General features: G+C 38.3%; 1 protein-coding gene across 1 annotated transcript in view; it reads right to left on the bottom strand.

The window, feature by feature from the left end:
* The window catches only part of ADGRV1 (adhesion G protein-coupled receptor V1), a 540,993-nt gene that overhangs the window by 514,270 nt on the left and 9,066 nt on the right, over window positions 1-17,657 (bottom strand). The window lies entirely within an intron of this gene.

Below are 17,657 nucleotides of genomic sequence, written 5' to 3'. Positions count from 1 at the left end.
TGACATTATCTATTTGACAATTATACAAGTATCAATATGAGCAAAATGCTTGGAACAGTCACACAAGGCAGTTAGTGAAAGCCAAAGTTTATTTCTTGGTTGTATCTGCTTTTCCCATAGTTTTGTCTTGAGAATGCTTTTTAAAATTTTTCAGTTATTGCAAGGAAATGCTAATCCTTTGAAAGAACACCTAAGTTTCCAGGACTTAAATTTCCCCATTGTACTAGCTAAAATACTAATATCACTTCTTAGAAAATGTCCATGCTTCTTTAAAACTAAGCAAGTTTGGCAAAGCGTTTACTTTCTTTTGCATAACCCTTATTGTTTTCTTCTTCATACAATGTGTGTGTTTATGAGACGCCAATATTGTTCCTACTTTCAGCTCTGTGTGATTCAAGTGTTTTCAAAAGCACAACAGCGCAGGGGCCTCTTGAAAGAGCTGCTGTTTTGTGATGTAGATGTATCTCTAAAAATGTGAGCAATTTATCTCACGGATCATTAAGATTCCAAAGGATTATGTGAGCAGTCACCCGAACATAACAAGTTCATGGCTTTTAAAAAAGAGTTGCATTACGTACTCTATGAACCAAAATGCTTCCTATTAATCTTTACCTTGGTCAAGAAGTAATAAAATTTTCATGTAGCTGCTATTTCCACATGGCTACACAAGGCTTCATATTTAGGAACCACCAGATACACATGTTCCTAATGTACTTTAGGGTTAAAAGGCAAACTACTCAGTGGAATGTATTTAAACAAGGCAGTCTGGGATTGACTAATGATGTCTCACATGTGTGAGGCTGCAAAATCCGTAGACAGGGATGCAGAGTTCAGATAAGAGTCCAGGAAAGAGATGTAGACCAACAGGGACAGATATTCCAGACATTTTTTCACCTGTGCCTTCTCTCTTAGAAAGCCTGCCATGGGGCTAAGGGACTAGGGAGAAGAAATAAGATAGCAGATAGTTACTCCTCACCAACCACAACCTTTTCCCTGACTTCTAAGCCAGAAGTGTGAGCTGAGAGAAAAGAAAGAAAAAAAGAAGAAAGAGAAGGAAAATAGGAAAGCCTAGGTGAGCCAGGGAACTGGGAGTGCTGGGCTTAACCAGAGACAAATGAAGATCTTTTGTGGAATTCTAAGGCCAGAATAATTTTACATCTCACTTATGACAAATAGTGGGAAAGAAAGCAACTAGGGACAAGAAAGAGAAGGCTGAGTGGAGGGGTGTGGAGGTAGCAACCCAGGCCCTGGACGTGGAAGAAAAAGACAACTTTGGTCTGTTGTGATTTTGAAAGAAAACTCAATTCCTTGAACGTGAGATGTGATAGAACCTTAAACTTAGAGAAATAAGACGACACCTGAAGTTCTAAGTGAGAAAGCGTGAGACTGAGTCATAGCACGCTGCTGCTGCTGCTGCTAAGTTGCTTCAGTCGTGTCTGACTCTGTGCGACCCCATGGACGGCAGCCCACCAGACTCCCCCGTCCCTGGGATTCTCCAGGCAAGAACACGGGAGTGGGTTGCCATTTCCTTCTCCAATGCATGAAAGTGAAAGTGAAAGGGAAGTCGCTCAGTCATGTCTGACTCTTAGTGACCCCATGGACTATAGCCCACCAGGCTCCTCCGTCCATGGGATTTTCCAGGCAAGAGTACTGGAGTGGGGTGCCATTGCCTTCTCCGAGTCATAGCATGAGAAGGATGAATAACTTGTGGGAACACAAGTCTCAGTCTGTCACATGTAACAATCGACTCCTAGCTTTGTGAAAAATACTGATTTGCAAACCCAGAAATTCTGATCCACTTAGTTCAGGGTAGGGTTCAGGAGTCTGCATTTAACAGTCCGCCAACTGATTCCAATATAGTTGATCCTTAGGACACACTTGGAAATACACTATCCAAAAGCATGAGGAAGTGTGAGGGATGTGTCTTAAAGGAGACACAAAATAAACCACATTTGGAGCTTTAATTACTGAATTTTTCAATGCAATGCACTTGAACTTACTACAGACCTTCCATATTTTTTACATATTATTAAACAGAGTTTTTAAGATTTTTTTTTAATGTAGAGCATTTTTAAACTCTTTATTGAATCTGTTACACCATGGCTTCTGTTTCATGCTTTATTTTTTTTGGCTGCGAGGCACGTGGGATCTGAGTTCCACAACCAGGGATTGAACCTGCACTCCTTTCACTGAAAGATAAAGTCTTAACCACTAGACCGCAAGGGAAGCCTGTGATATAGCATTTTAAGATTCCATATATCCTGAAGAAAAAGTTTAAGACCTATAGAAAGTAATCACAACAGCAAATGCTTATATAGTGTTGTTCTAGGTATTTTATACACAAAAACACATTTAATCTTTACAACATCTCTGTGAAGGTATCAGTATTATTAACCCCATTTCATAGCTCAGGGAACTAAGGCACAGATAGTAGTTAACACATGCAGTGTCCCTTAGCTAAGTAAGTGGCTGGCAAGATTTGAACCCAGGAGTTCATCTCCAGACTCCCTACCCATAACCACATGAGACTGTCCACTACATGTTATTGCTACAAACCATACACCTCTGTCTTGAATAATATGGTAGGTCATTTATGCTACATATTTCCAAGCATTCTACTATTTTAAACTCATGAACAATAACCAAAACCACCATCAGTTCAATTCAGTTGCTCAGTCATGTCCAACTGCGACCCCATGAACTGCAGCACACCAGGCTTCCCTGTCCATCACCAACTCCCAGAGCTTACTCAAACTCATGTCCATTGAGTCAGTGATGCCACCCAGCCATCTCATCCTCTGTCATCCCCTTCTCCTCCTGCCTTCAATCTTTCCCAGCATCAGGGTCTTTTCTGATGAGTTGGCTCTTCGCATCAGGTGTCTAAATTATTGGAGCTTCAGCTTCAGCATCAGTCCTTCCAATGAATATTTAGGACTGATTTTCATAAAACTGTATAATTATGAGTCTCCTAAAAGTCTGCACCTTATTATTCTGATAAACTGAAACTATTAAACATTTATTTACCTGAAACTATGATTCTCTTGACTATTTAAAATATTTAACAACATCTTTTAATGCCAGGGCTGATGAACTCAAATGATGCATTCTTCCAGTCTCCCAGGCAATTAGATGCTGTGGTTAGGTCAGTAGATTCATTTCGGATTGGCGCACATCAGTAAGTTTTGAGAGATTATGCAAAATGAACAAACAAGCATGACTGGAAATGCCTCAAATTCTGTGACATCACTGATAATTGAATCGCCTCTGCTTTAATCTTTTCAACTTGTAAGAAAAGTTTTTGAGGCAAAGCTGGCATCCAATGGAAGTTAGACGATGTAGAAAAAGCTTTGAAAGTGAAGTTCCCATCAGAAGACAGGCATAATTACACAAGTGCTGAATAGTTTCTTTTTTAAGGTAACTAGGTACATTTTCCTCTATCATACTAAAAATCTAGTCTTGGAATTCCCTTTATTAAACTCAGCAGACTAGGCATTAGTGACTGATACAACACACAAGTCTTACATCTATTTCAGCTCACTTTTCCTCTTATTAGATTTAATGAATATTTTACACAACCCACCAGTCCACCTATTTTAAACATCTCTATAAAATGAATTTCAAACAACATACATTTAAAGATCGTTATGTGCTTATTTCATATTCTGTCACAATTGTGAAAGAGTAATTTTAGTTTTACTGACTCATTCCTCTGAACTGTAATGGCATGATATTCCAAAATTCAAATCTTCTCATTTCCAACTATCATCTATGTTACCCTCACGACTCCCACTACTCGTCAGCATGATTCAAAAAAAGAAAATTGTTCCTGCCAGTGGGTGATCTCTTATCTCTTAATCAATCTCTTACTGTTTTTAAAGTGTTTACTCGTATTTAGGTTACTTTCTTACTTATTTCCCAAATTATACTATGAAGTTTGGGTAGAGTCCAGATAATATGCAGATACAAAGTTTCAGGTTCTTGGATTTTAGTAATTATATTCAGCCTCTCCGTGTGTGGCTTCCTTGACAGCTCTGTTGGTAAAGAATCTGCCTATAACACAGGAGACCTCGGTTCAATTCCTGGGTCGGGACGATTCACTGGAGAAGGGATAGGCTACCCACTCCAGTATTCTGGCCTGGAGAATTCCATGGACTCTCTGGTCTATGGGATTGCAAAGAGTCAGACATGACTGAGCGACTTTCACTTTCACTTTTCATTCAGCCTATCTAACAAGTCACCTAATTCTAACCAACATCCTTCAAAATTAAAATCAGGGATATATTAGAATAGCTCTAACAATGCAAACTGGTTGCTTTCAGAAGAGCGGGTTACAGTTTCACCTAACATCTGTCCACTGAGCACCTACTACACTATACGTTGTGTAACAACTGTGCTAATCACTGAGGACACAAAGGCCCCCAAGAGATGGCCCCTGGCTCCTGATACTACTCACAGGGCTGGGCACAGATTTAGATCAGGCCAATGACAGTTAACAAGACAATTCTGATGAAATAATGTCATTTGCAGCAACATGGACGGACCTGGCGATTATCGTACTCAGTGAAGTAAGTCAGACAAAGACAAATATCATATGATACCACTTATATGTGGAATTTTAAAAAAATGATACAATGAACTTATTAACAAATCAGAAACAGACTCACAAACTTAGAAAGCAAACTTACAGTTAAAGAGAAAAGGTGGGGGATTAACACAAACACAATACTACATATAAAATAGATAACCAATATGGACCTACTTTATAGCATAGCCAACCCTGCTTCAAATTCTGTAATAACCTAAACGAGAAAAGAACTTGAAAAAGAATAGACATGTGTGTATGTATAACTGAATCACTAAGCTGTATACCTGAAATGAACACAGCTTTGTAAATCAACTATAGTTCCAATATAAAATTTAAAAAGAAATTTTTTAAGACACAATTCTGAGACTTTTGCCTAAGCATAAAGATGCAGATTTCCTCTACTGTTGGATTCAGAATCGTGTTGATTGGGACCAGCTTTCTCTGAAGTCTGAAAGTAAAGCCACGCAGCCAAACACAGATCCAAGAGGTGGAGAAGTGCCAAGTCTTGATACTCAAGTTCAAGTTCCTGAATCCAGTTTTACCCTTGCCTTTTCAGTGGCTGAGGCAATAAAATACATTTTCTACTACAGCCAGTTTGGTTTAGATACTCAGTCACTTTCAGCATCAATATTCATCCGTTAAATGCAAACCTAAGACACTGTAAACTCATGTTTGGATATACCAAGTGGAAGATCCCTCCTCTTCCACACTCATACTCAACAGCCATAGAGTCTCATAAACATCAGAGAAAGGACGCCACACCAGCAATCCTTCCTCTTTTCATGTAATTGTTGCTGCTTTTTAGTTGCTCAGTCGTGTCCGACTCCTGGTGACCCCCATGGACTGAAGCCCACCAGGCCCCTCTGTCCATGGGATTCCCTAGGCAAGAATACTAGAGTGGGTTGCCATTTCCTTCTCCAGGGGATTTTCCTGACCCAGGGATTGAACTCGTGTCTTCTGTACCTGTAGGCACAGTCTCCCAGGCTGAGCCACCAGGGAGACCCCCATACAATTATTACCACCATCTATAACATCTCCCCCTCCACTCCGAAACGGACAATTACTAGTGAGGAAATTTACAACAAATACACAAACCACAAATGTCTTCACAACAGAACAAAGCAAGATAGGAGTATATCACTCTGATTCAGTATTCTGAAAAAGTTAACACCCTTCTGATTGTCCTAAGGAATCCCAGTATCACGATTCTTCAAATGAATCAGGCATGAATTCCTTTCTCTTCCTTTTTTTCTGGGTGTCTAGCTCTTTCTTCCCTTCTGAAAATCTGGTATTTGCTGATTTCATTCTTCACTTGCATTGTGCTGTGCTCAGTCACTTAAGTTGTGCCCGACTCTGCAACCCCATGGACTGCAGCCCACCAGGATCCTCTGTCCACGGGGTTTTCCAAGCAAGATTACCGAGTGGGTTGCCATTTCCTCCTCCAGGGGATCCTCCTGAACCAGGGATCAAATCGGCACCCTCTGCTTTTCCTGCACTGGCAGGCAGATTCTTTACCACTGAGCCACCCAGGAAGCCTTTTCACTTGCATTACTTCGCACATAAACATACTAAGTTTCATTTATAAAACAATACCTGCCAACACAATATGCTCTAATAATCACTGAATTTTGAATTCTGTTATCTAGGATATTACCTTCCTCTCATCTTGCCTCTTATTAATGGGTACCATAGAAAAGGTAGCAAGTATCAGTTCAGTCGCTCAGTCGTGTCCAACTCTTTGCCACCCCATTGAATCACAGCATGCCAGGCCTCCATGTCCATCACCAGCTCCCAGAGTTTACTCAAACTCACGTCCACCAAGTTGGTGATGCCATCCAACCATCTCATCCTCTGTCGTCCCCTTCTCCTCCTGCCCCCAATCCCTCCCAGCATCAGGGTCTTTTCCAATGAGTCAACTCTTCGCATCAGGTGGCCAAAGTATTGGAGTTTCAGCTTCAGCATCAGTCCTTCCAGTGAACACCCAGGACTGATCTTTACTATATTCTAAATAAACGGGAATGGTCTTCTACTTTAAGTTTCAGGAAGTGTGTAGAAACAAAACAGAGAAAAATCAATAAACAAAAATCAGGACCCAACAGATAACAAGGTAAAGGAAAACAGGAGAATTCAGCTGATGTGCCGATTGTGAAGCAAGCAACTTTCATACATAACCTTTCATCAGTCTGAACGTTAACTTGGTCTTTTTAAGTTTCCCAATAAAAACCGCACAACCTCTGTGAGGACAGGACGAGGGAAAGACAAACATGACTAGTGCAGAACCGAAGGGCTACATTGATTTTTCAGCTTCAGCTGTTGTCTTGCCCATAGCATAGCAAGCATCTTCCCATGGTGGGACCACCAGGTAATTCACACTGAAAATATGATCCTAATGGAGCAAGGCTTTCAAGTTTAGAATTACTTGAATTCTATTACATTTACTAAAGGGCATTCTCAAACTATAGAATTACTCCTGTGGAACAACAGAGGTTTCATCATTCACACCATCAATTATTCAGCCTCTTAAGAATTCTTAATCTATGTTACTGGTATTTGGCAAGTACTACAAAAAATTGGCTGTTTCCTTCTTCCATACTAAAACAGAATTTAAATGTGCATCTTTCAAAATCTAATGTTATAAATTTAGGAAATGCTAAATACTTTTAAATGATAAAAGGAATAGTCTCACAGTTTTTCCGACTATAAATGTTTCTTACCTTTTATATATATATATAACTTACAACTTAGAGGAAAATATTTTATTCACCTGTAAATGACATATGTGTGATACCATATTAAAAAGGAACAAAAAAGTAAATAAAAAGTTTCCCGAGCACCAAACCCCACCAGACATATGCTTCTTCTACACATAGTCCATTACGGTTATCGACTTTATCTGTCTCTCATGAGAGAATCTATACATATATTAAAATGTACGTCTAAAGGAGAAAATTCATGTAACAAATTCTGTTTTCTTCTACGTAGAGACTACAGGAATCAACACATTTTTTTCAAGACATAAATAGGTAAATGCTAGGCTTCGAGGTAGACATTCATCATGGGAAAATACTTACTGTCTCAACAACACACCATCAACTTCATAGATCTCATCAATAAAATGATTATTCCCATTGCCTTTTACTGTATCTACCAATTCACCCTCCAGGGAAGGGCAGACACAACTATGGAAACTTGAAATTTACTAGATCTCATAATATCAAACCTACATTCCTCAAGATCTACATTAAGCATGACCTCTATACCTGAAACACAAGAGTCATCATGAGATCCCCTTTTACTTCATCCTGGGACTGTTTTTAATTCTTCCCTGTTTGATCTCCTGTTTACTGATTCCACATTTTCCTTTTTTGGTTTACTTGGTTTATTCTCTTGTTTTGATGGAGAACATCTTTCAGTAACTTCCCAAGAAAGTGTACATGAATACAAATGTTTTAGGTTTTGCATATCAGAAATTACTGTAATATTAATCTTCCATTTAACTAATACTTTCTTTGGGTATAGAATTTTTGGTAAAAATAGTTTTCTTTCACTATTTTGAAAGCCTGTTCCACTGTTTTCAAACTTCCAATGTTGCTGCTAAGAAATTCAAAATCATTTTGATTCCCAAGTATTATGTGTTTGCTTATTTGTGTTAGACAACCCCCCCCACCCCGCCCAGAATGTATGTTCTTCTCTTTGTCTAAAGCATGAAACTGCACAAGATTTTTCTTGGAATGTGTTTATTTTTGTCCATTTGGCTAAACAGTAAGTCAGTCCTTTTCACTCTTATACACATCTTTAAAGTATCAGAAATTTTTCTTACACTATTTCACAATGATTTCTTCACCTTCCATTTTCACTGTTCTTTCATCCTGAAACTCTTAACACTGGTTTTCTCAGACTAGCCCTCTAATTTTCTAATCTTTGTCTCTAATTTCTAATCCTTTAGTTTTTGCCCTATTTCAGAGAATTTAATTCATAATAAAATTTCAATTCTTCTAACTTTTTTGCTTATGCCATTGTGTTTTCAATTTCTAGGAAATAGTTATAGTCTGTTGTTTTCCCCTTAACCCATTAAACCTTCTTTTACTTCTCAGAAAATACTTATTTTTTCAATTTTCTGTTCTCCTTATGGGGGCTTCCCGAGTGATTCAGTGGCAAAAGAACCCGCTGGCAATGCAGGAGACATGAGTTTGATCCCTGGGTGAGGAAGATCTGGAGGAAATGGCAACCTACTCCAGTATTTTTGCCTGAAGAATTCCATGGACAGGGGAGCCTGGCAGACTACCATTCATGAAGTCGCAGAAGAGTTGGACATGATTAAGTGACTAAATAACAACAACAATATTCTCTTTATGGTCTCTGTTACCTCCAAGTTGCTTTGTTACTTATTCTGGTATCTATCTTCTATATAATGTTTCTTACTTTTCCATGAGCTCATGTACTCTCATTTTTGTGAGTCACGAAATAAGCATATCGCAACACTGACCAAGCTGCTCATATCTGGACTACAACTGCCCACCAAGGAAAAAGGATGAACAGTGCGGAGATGCTTCCATTCTAAAGCTATGTGGGGTGCTACAAGATTATGGATTTCACCTGTGCTCTTTCAACTCCACTTTGGCAAAACACAAAATGAAATATTCACTACACTAACTCCTTTGAGGCAAATTCAAAAGCAGTAAATTAAGTCAAGGTATGTTCTTGCATCACCGACTCAATGGACACGAGTTTGAGTAGATTCCGGGAGTTGGCGATGGACAGGGAGGCCTGGCGTGCTGCGGTCCATGGGGTCGCAAAGAGTCAGACACGACTGAGAGACTGAACTGAACTGATGTTCTTGCAGCCACCAAATATGAAAGGTCTTCTGTCAAGAAGAGGTAAGACACACTTGCCTTTTTGCTCCTTTGAAATATAAGGATCCTGTGTCTAAAGGTTTCTTGAATCACCATTAGATGGCACCCCTCCATCTTCCAAGACAATCAATAACAATTTCTCAAATTATGAAAAGAGGTTGTAAGAATTTCTGCCACCCGTAACGCTGTACAAATACAATTTTTAATTCTTCATAGAACTCAATGGCAAAATTCAAAAATAATTTTCTTGAAATTAAAGTCTCACTGAAAACAGCCCCAATTAGTTCTAGTCTTTCCTGAGATGCACTATTAACCTAAAAAACAGGTGGGGAGAGGTTCCCTCAGCCACTTTTGTGTGATTTCTTTCTATTCTGTACCTACTTACGGAATACCATCTGTTTTTACTAAGTATCTAGCTGTTCGTATTTTCTAAATGAATTATTTGCCCTCATGAAAGGTAAGGGAGAAAGCTTCATAAACAAATTCAGAGGTTTCAATCCAGAGAGATGTGTTTTGTAGTCTAAACTGTATTTACAAAATAACACTAGAGAATTTTTGCCAAGATCGTAAGTGAAGATTCTGCATTTTTAAAAAGTGGACTTCTAGACTATTTTCACAGAATTGGTAAATCTGAGTCCACATTTTTACACAATACTGATTGGCTGGATCCGAGTGGCAGCTGTTATTTGGACGGAGAATTTGCTCTCCAGAAACCTGCCCGTGTCTCCTCAGTCTAGGGTCAAAGAGGAAAGCAAAATATTTCATATATTTATGCCATTCAAAGAGGGAAAAAGAGGCACAAATGCGCATCTGCACAGATGCACAGACACACACACTCACTCGTGACACATTTTGTGGACTGTCTCCCTGCAGAGTTCCAGGCATTTGATTTTATAAGACATTGGGAAGCAGTCCTGGCATGTGACGATTCTGTGATAGGTGCTATGAAGCCTCTAGCGGGACGCTGCGAGGATGTCTGGGGGTCAAGCAGGAGGTAAATACTAGGGCTGGAGTCAGACATGGGCTCCCCGCTAGTCTCAATCATCTTCCCACCTGTGTGACCTTGGACAAATCAATTCACTTCTCTGGGACTCAAGTTCCCTCAAGCACTAAAGGCAGGAAAAAAGAACAGCTACAGCATTAGGGTATTTTCACCCTCGTTTGCCACAAAGGGCCAGATTCCAGGCTTGAGGCCTTCAATGTCCACGTGGTCAAGAGAAACGGATCGGGCAATCTAGACTGCCTTGGGTACAGACCATCCTCTCAGCCACCCACCCTTAAAGCAGCAACATCAAAATAGAAGGAGGCTGTCTGAGGTAGATGAAAACATTGAGAATTTAGGAAAGTTGGAAAAGCACAATGAAAATCCATCATGGGCACTGACTTCAAGGTCAGAAGGGGAATGAATGGCAACGTTGTGTTCGAAGAACAAAATCATGGGGTTCCTGATATTCTTGGATGACATGCAAAACTTGAACCAGAGTATTAACTAATTCCACACTTTGTTAGGGACATGGGAAGCAAGCATCAGGGTCTTTTCCAGTAAGTCAGTTCTTCGCATCAGGTGGCCAAAGTATTGGAGTTTCAGCTTCAGCATCAGTCCTTCCAATGAATATTCAGGACTGATTTCCTGGATCTCCTTGCAGTCTAAGGGACTCTCAAGAATCTTTCCCAACACCACAGTTCAAAAGCATCAATTCTTCAGTGGTCAGCTTTCTTTATAGCCCAACTTTCACATCCATACATGACTACTGGAAGAACCATAGCTTTGACTAGATGGACATTTGTTGGCAAAGTGGTATCTCTGCTTTTTAATATACTGTCTAGGTTTGTCATAGCTTTCTTCCAAGGAGCAAGCATCTTTTAATTTCATGGCTGCAGTCACCATCCACAGTTATTTTGGAGCCCCAGAAAATAAAGTCTGTCACTGTTTCCATTGTTTCCCCATCTATTTCACATGAAGTGATGGGATGGGATGCCATGATCTTAGTTTTCTGAATGCTGAGTTTTAAGCCAACTTTTTCACTCTCCTCTTTCACTTTCATCAAGAGGCTCTTTATTTCCTCTTTGCTTTCATTTTGTCAGTATTAATTGGGTAAATTAATAACAATAATGCACAATTACTGAGCAGTTACTCTAGGTTAGGCAATGTGCTAAGAATACCTAGATGGAACTGCCTAGGTAGTTGACAATGCTGTGACTGATGGAACATGTCGAAAGTCGTTTGTAAAGTTTTGTGTTGCAGATTTCTTGCTGGATGGTGCTCCATGGTCCGGCAGACCAGTTGAAGTTGACAGCGATCAAACTGAGACATTAATGGAAAACAGTCAGCATTATACCATGCAGGAGATAGCCCAATATGCTTAAAATACCGAAATCAAGTGCTGGAAATCACTTGTACCAGCTTGGTTATGTTTATTGCTTTGATGTTTGATTTCCACATAAGTTAAGCAAAAAGAACCTTCTTGACTGTATTTCCACATGCATTTCTCTACTGAAATGTAACAAAAATGTTCCATTTTTAAAAACGAGTTGTGATGGATACTGCACAGCAATGTGGAACAGAAAAGATCGCTGTTGTTGTTCAGTTCCTCAGTCATGTCTGACTTTTTATGACCCCACGGACTGCAGCTCTCTAGGCTTTCCTGTCCTTCACGTCTCCCGGAGTTGGCTCAAACTCATGTCCATTGAGTTGGTGATGCTATCCAACCATCATCTTCTACTGCCCCCTCCTCCTCCTACCCTCAATCTTTCCTAGCATCAGGGTCATTTCCAATGAGTCGGCTCTTTACATCAGAGGGCCAAAGTGTGGGAGCTTCAGCTTCAGCCTCAGTCACTCCAATGAATATTCAGGGTTGATTTCTTTTAGGATGGACTTGTTTGATCCCCTTGCAGTTCAAGGGACTCTCAAGAGTCTTCTCCAACACCACAGTTTGAAAGCATCAATTCTTCAGCGCTCATTCTTCTTTCTGGTCCAACTCTCACATCAGTACATGATTCATACATGATTACTGGAAAAATCTGCTAATGCAGGAGACGCAAGAGATGCGAGTTTGATTCCTGGGTTGATAAGATCCCCTGGAGGAGGGTATGGCAACCCACTCCAGTATCCTCACTTGGAGAATTCCATGGACAAAGGAGTCTGGTGGGCTACAGTCTACAGTCCATGGGGTCACAAACAGTCAGACATGACGGAGCATGCATATCCAATCTTATTACATAACTATTTAAAAGAATGAAGAATATCCTATTATAAAATATTATAGTCTATTTTAAATGAATTTTATGATGCAGTATATTAATTTAAAATAAAATACTTTAAATAAAATATAAATACTAATTATATGCACATGTTTATGTATACAAGTGAACATCCACCTGGAAAAGTACTGAAAAAACCATGGTCAACTTTAGGCAAAAGAAGTTTGAAGTGATTTTGCTGTTTCTTTGTGTTTTTCTATTTTTGTCATAGTTACTGCATTTGAAAATGTTCTACTTTGGTCATTTCTAACCCTATTTTGAAAAGCAAAATACCAAAATTTAAAACTCTGAAACTGAAGATCATTTTCTAAATGAGATCTAAAACTAAAGATCATTTAACATCCCCATCCTAACACTTGAATTGTGGCTATAAATCTCCAGGCCTTAATATAATCCAAGAATTACAATCTTAGAATTATACGAATGTGTTCTCAACCCATTATAAAATAGGTAACTTCTAGATATGTTTAGTGCCAAAGTGTTTTTCTAAAACAAAAAAGGCAGGAATATCAGTCAAAATAAGAATGTAGACAAATAAATCTCTCATCATCTTTGTACCTTTCCTGTTTTCTTTCTTATCCTCCATTCTGCATTTTCTTCTTTCAACTATAATATACAACTTCAGAAAAGAACACAGTTACCCCTACACAGGTCTATCTCACATGCTTCTATGAAATCCTTTCTACCCAAAACTTACCTTTGAAGAAAATTCACCAGTGAAAAAGACTTTAATAGAATTCACTGTGTGTATCAACTACACTATCTTTCATCTCTTGAGTTTGCCTTAGGAGACCTGGTATCATGAACTGAAATACAGGGAGTCTTTTTTCTGATAATGCAATGACTCCCTCAGACTTTTGCTCCTTTTTTATTTTGCCTTTGATCGATGTGTCCAGGGTACAAAATATCTTGAAGTTATACCACCCACTCTGCTCTCCCCTTCTAGCATGGTAATTGTCCCTTCTTTCAATCATAAAGTTTAATTGGCTTTTTAAAAAAGATGTATCATTTTTCTATCTGTATTTTTGTTACAATTCATGAAAAACAATACTCTTTGTTAATTCTTTCAATGTTAATTTTTAATTTCACCCTATTTTCAATCCACAGTTTCATTAGCGTTGAGGCTCTGAGAATGTAGACTAGAAGTGAAAGCTTCACAAGAACTGACTTAGCTGAATTTCTCTTGTAACTTGGACTTAACTTTCCCATTATCAGACCACACCCTTTCCCATTCTAAATATCTCCCATTTCTCTAAGTTCAGCCACCTGCTATAACTCTTAAACATGCTCTAGTGGTTTAGGATGTGCTGGAAAGATCATAATACAAAAAGTGACTGAGTGACTTTCCTGGTCCAGTGGTTACGAATCCACACTTTCAGGGACTTCTCTGATGGTCCAGTGGTTAAGACTCCATGCTTCCACTACAGGAGTCATGGGTTCAATCCCTTGTCAGTGAACTAAGATCCCAAATGCCAAAAAAAAAAAGAATCCACACTTCCAATGCAGGGGACGTGGGTTCCATCCCTGGTTGGGAACTATATGCCCACAGGCAAAAAGTCAATTTTTTTTTTTTTTAAATGTGACTGAAAGAGCAGGTGGTCGGTCAATTCCTGCTTCTTGAGTCACTTTCTCATGTGGCTTCCTGATGCCACATTCATCTGCCTTCCCTTCTCACTCACTAGGTACCCTTCAGTCTCCTTTGCTGGATCCCTGTCTTCTGATGTCCGTGTGATAAAACAGTCCAGGTCCCAAACCCAGACCTCTTCTGCATCTACATTCATTCTCACTGGGATCTCATTGACCTCACTGCTTTAAACACAGTCTTCCAAATGTACATCTCAAGCCAAACTTCACCTCTAAATTTGGAATTTATTCAGCAGCCTATTTGACATCTCTAGGTATAGGTAATTTTTTAATCTGATTTTTATTTTCAAAATATATAATGCATTTCCATGAATACAAGCTCAAACCTATAGTATAACAAGGTATATTCAGAGAATTCTCACTTACATCCATCTATTCCTTTCTCCTGCCACCCACAGGTAACCACTTTTAGGAGCCCTGGAATTATGTTGCCAATGTTTCTTTTGCAGACAGACCAACACATGGACAAACAAACTGAAACAAGTAAGATTAATTGTATATCAAGTGGTGATATAATCACTGACAAAATAATTCTTTCTAGTGGCTTTAGAACATAGTATTTTGACCATCTGACCTAAGTAGAATAAATTCTAAGGACAAACGCTGCTTCAACGAAAGTTTATACTTCATTCAGTATTCTTACTGTCAGTGGTAATATCAGTATTACTATGTTTAAATTAAATTTGTATATTGTAGAATACACATTTCAGGACCATATTTTACACTCTGTAGAATATATATATTGACACTGCATATGTTGTAGGATAGAACAAATAATAAGTAACTATATAAGAGAAGAAAGAAATGATAATAAAAGCCAAGAAGCTATGCCAAGTCTTTATAAGGTTAAACCTAAGTTGGAAATAGCAGTAGCACCTCATGACTTTTTTTCTTTGTACAAATAGGTGTTTCCTGACTGTGGAACATTAAGAAGGCTTAGAAATAATGACAAATCCATAACAGTAAGCATTACTAGTGCCCACATTTTTATTTCTAAACATCACTCCCCACTAAAAGGAACCAAGGGTCTTTAGAGGAATAACTGATTACCTGGGGAGGAAAATAAATAAAATGAACCTGAACATCTCATACCAGCAAGGAAGCTACTGAAGATTAAAGAGGTCATGTCAGTGGGGCACAAGAGGAATATGGAAGGGTTTCCACTGGCCAAAGATTAAAACTTTGTCTGTCTAAGAGGGTAAAGACTGCAACTGTTTGAAATACATGGAATACATAAACCCTTAAGCTTAAAAGGATACAAAAATCAATCTGTCTGTCTGTCTGTCTCATTGGTCACCACTAAATGCAACCAGGGCATCAACTCCTTACTCTGAAATTAACATTTAAAGGGAAAGAATTAAATATTTATCCTATCTATCCTGGGTAAATTCCTTTTCAGAGTAACCAAATAGCCTAGTTAAGGAAAAAGTTTTCCTTAAAAAAATTCCAGTTAATGTGGCAAGAGGGACAGAGTTAGAAAACCACCTCTTTGCAACTTCCAAAAAAATAACTAAAGAAATGACCATTCATGGATGAAACAATTAGATTAAAATTTTTTAAAAAGTAGATCAAAGATTCTAATGCAAGACCTGAAACCATAAAACTCCTAAAAGAAAACCGAGGGGGTAAGCTCCCTGACACTGGTTCCAGCAATGACTTTTTATATTTTATATCAAAAGGAAATTCAACAAAAGCAAAACTAAGCAAGTAGGACCATACTAAACTAAAAAGCTTCCACTCAGCAAAAGCCATCAACAAAATGAAAAGGAAACCTGCAGAATGGAGGAAAATATTTGCAAACCATGTATCTAATAAGAATTTACTATCCAAAAGATATAAAGAACTCATAAACTGAAGACCAAAAATATGTGATTAAAATATAGGCAGAGGAACTAAACAGACATTTCCCAAAGAAGACATAAAAATGACCAACAGGTACATGAAAAGATGTTCAACATCATTAACCATCAGGGAAATGAAATCAAAACCACAATAAAATATCACCTCACACTGTTAGAATGGCTGTAATAAAAAAGACAAGGGATGTGTTGATAAGGATGTGGAGAAAAGAAGCTGGGCAGTGTTGGAGGGAATGTAAACTGGGGCAGCCACTGCAGAAAACATTATAAAGGTTCCTCAAAGAAACTAAAAATAGAACCACCATAGGATCCAGCAACTCCCCTTCAAGGAACATATCTGAAGGAAACAAAATCACTCTCTCAAAGAGGTATCTGTATCACCATGTTCACTGTAGCATTATTTACAACAGCCAAAACATAGAAACAACATAAGTGCCCATCGATGAATGAATGGATAATGTGATAAATATGTGTATACACACACACACACACACAGAGGATTATTATTATATATTAAATATATATAATATTTATACATTAATATTAATTATATATAAATATTAAATATTAATATAAAAAAGAAGGAAATCTTGCCATTTTTACAACATGGATAGACCATGAGGATTTTATGCTAAGTGAAATAAGTCATACAAAGAAAGAGAAATATTGTATGATCTTACTTATATGTGGCATTTTAAAAAACAAACTCAGAAACAGATTACATTGGGGCTGCCAGAGGGAGATGGAGGTGGAAATGGGTAAAGGCGTTCAAAAACTATAAACTCCCAGTTATAACTTCTGGGAATGTAATGCACAGCATGATGATTACAGTGAACAAGATGGGATACATATTCAAAAGCTGCTAGGAGAGAAAATCTTAAAAGTTCTCATTACAAGAAAAAATATTTGTAGCTATGTGAGGAGAGGGATGTTACCTAAACTACTATGGTAATCATTTTGCAATATACACATATATCAAATCATTTTGCAGTACACCTTAAAGTAATACAGTGTTACATGTCAATCACATCTCAGTAAAACTGGGGGTGGGGTGTTAATGGGAAACTTCTGAATGTAGAGACTGGGCTTTCTGACTGTTGATTTAAATCCAAATCCACTGCTGACGCCTAGTGTCACTAAAGACAGAACCAGACATGTCCATATAAACACCATATAAAGTTTACAGCACCACCTATGTTGTCCAAAAGACAGAACCTGAATCCAATGGGGGCTTCACAGCTAACTCCCAGTTTACTAAGCAAAAAATAAAACAGGGGATAAAGAAACTCATTAAGTATTCCAAAAAGAAAGTTACACAATCAAATGAAGATACACCAGGTGATACATTACCAAATTTCTTCAACATATCAAAGGTATGGGGGAAAAGGGAGATTCAAAACGACTTTGAGATTCTGTCAGAAGCAACAGCTAAGAATTATTTACATCCTAATTAGA

The sequence above is a fragment of the Cervus elaphus genome, chromosome 9 (assembly GCF_910594005.1).
Source record: "Cervus elaphus chromosome 9, mCerEla1.1, whole genome shotgun sequence".
Lineage (NCBI taxonomy): Eukaryota > Metazoa > Chordata > Mammalia > Artiodactyla > Cervidae > Cervus > Cervus elaphus.
Note: the sequence above shows the minus strand (reverse complement) of the source record. Positions and strands in the feature narration are given on the sequence as shown.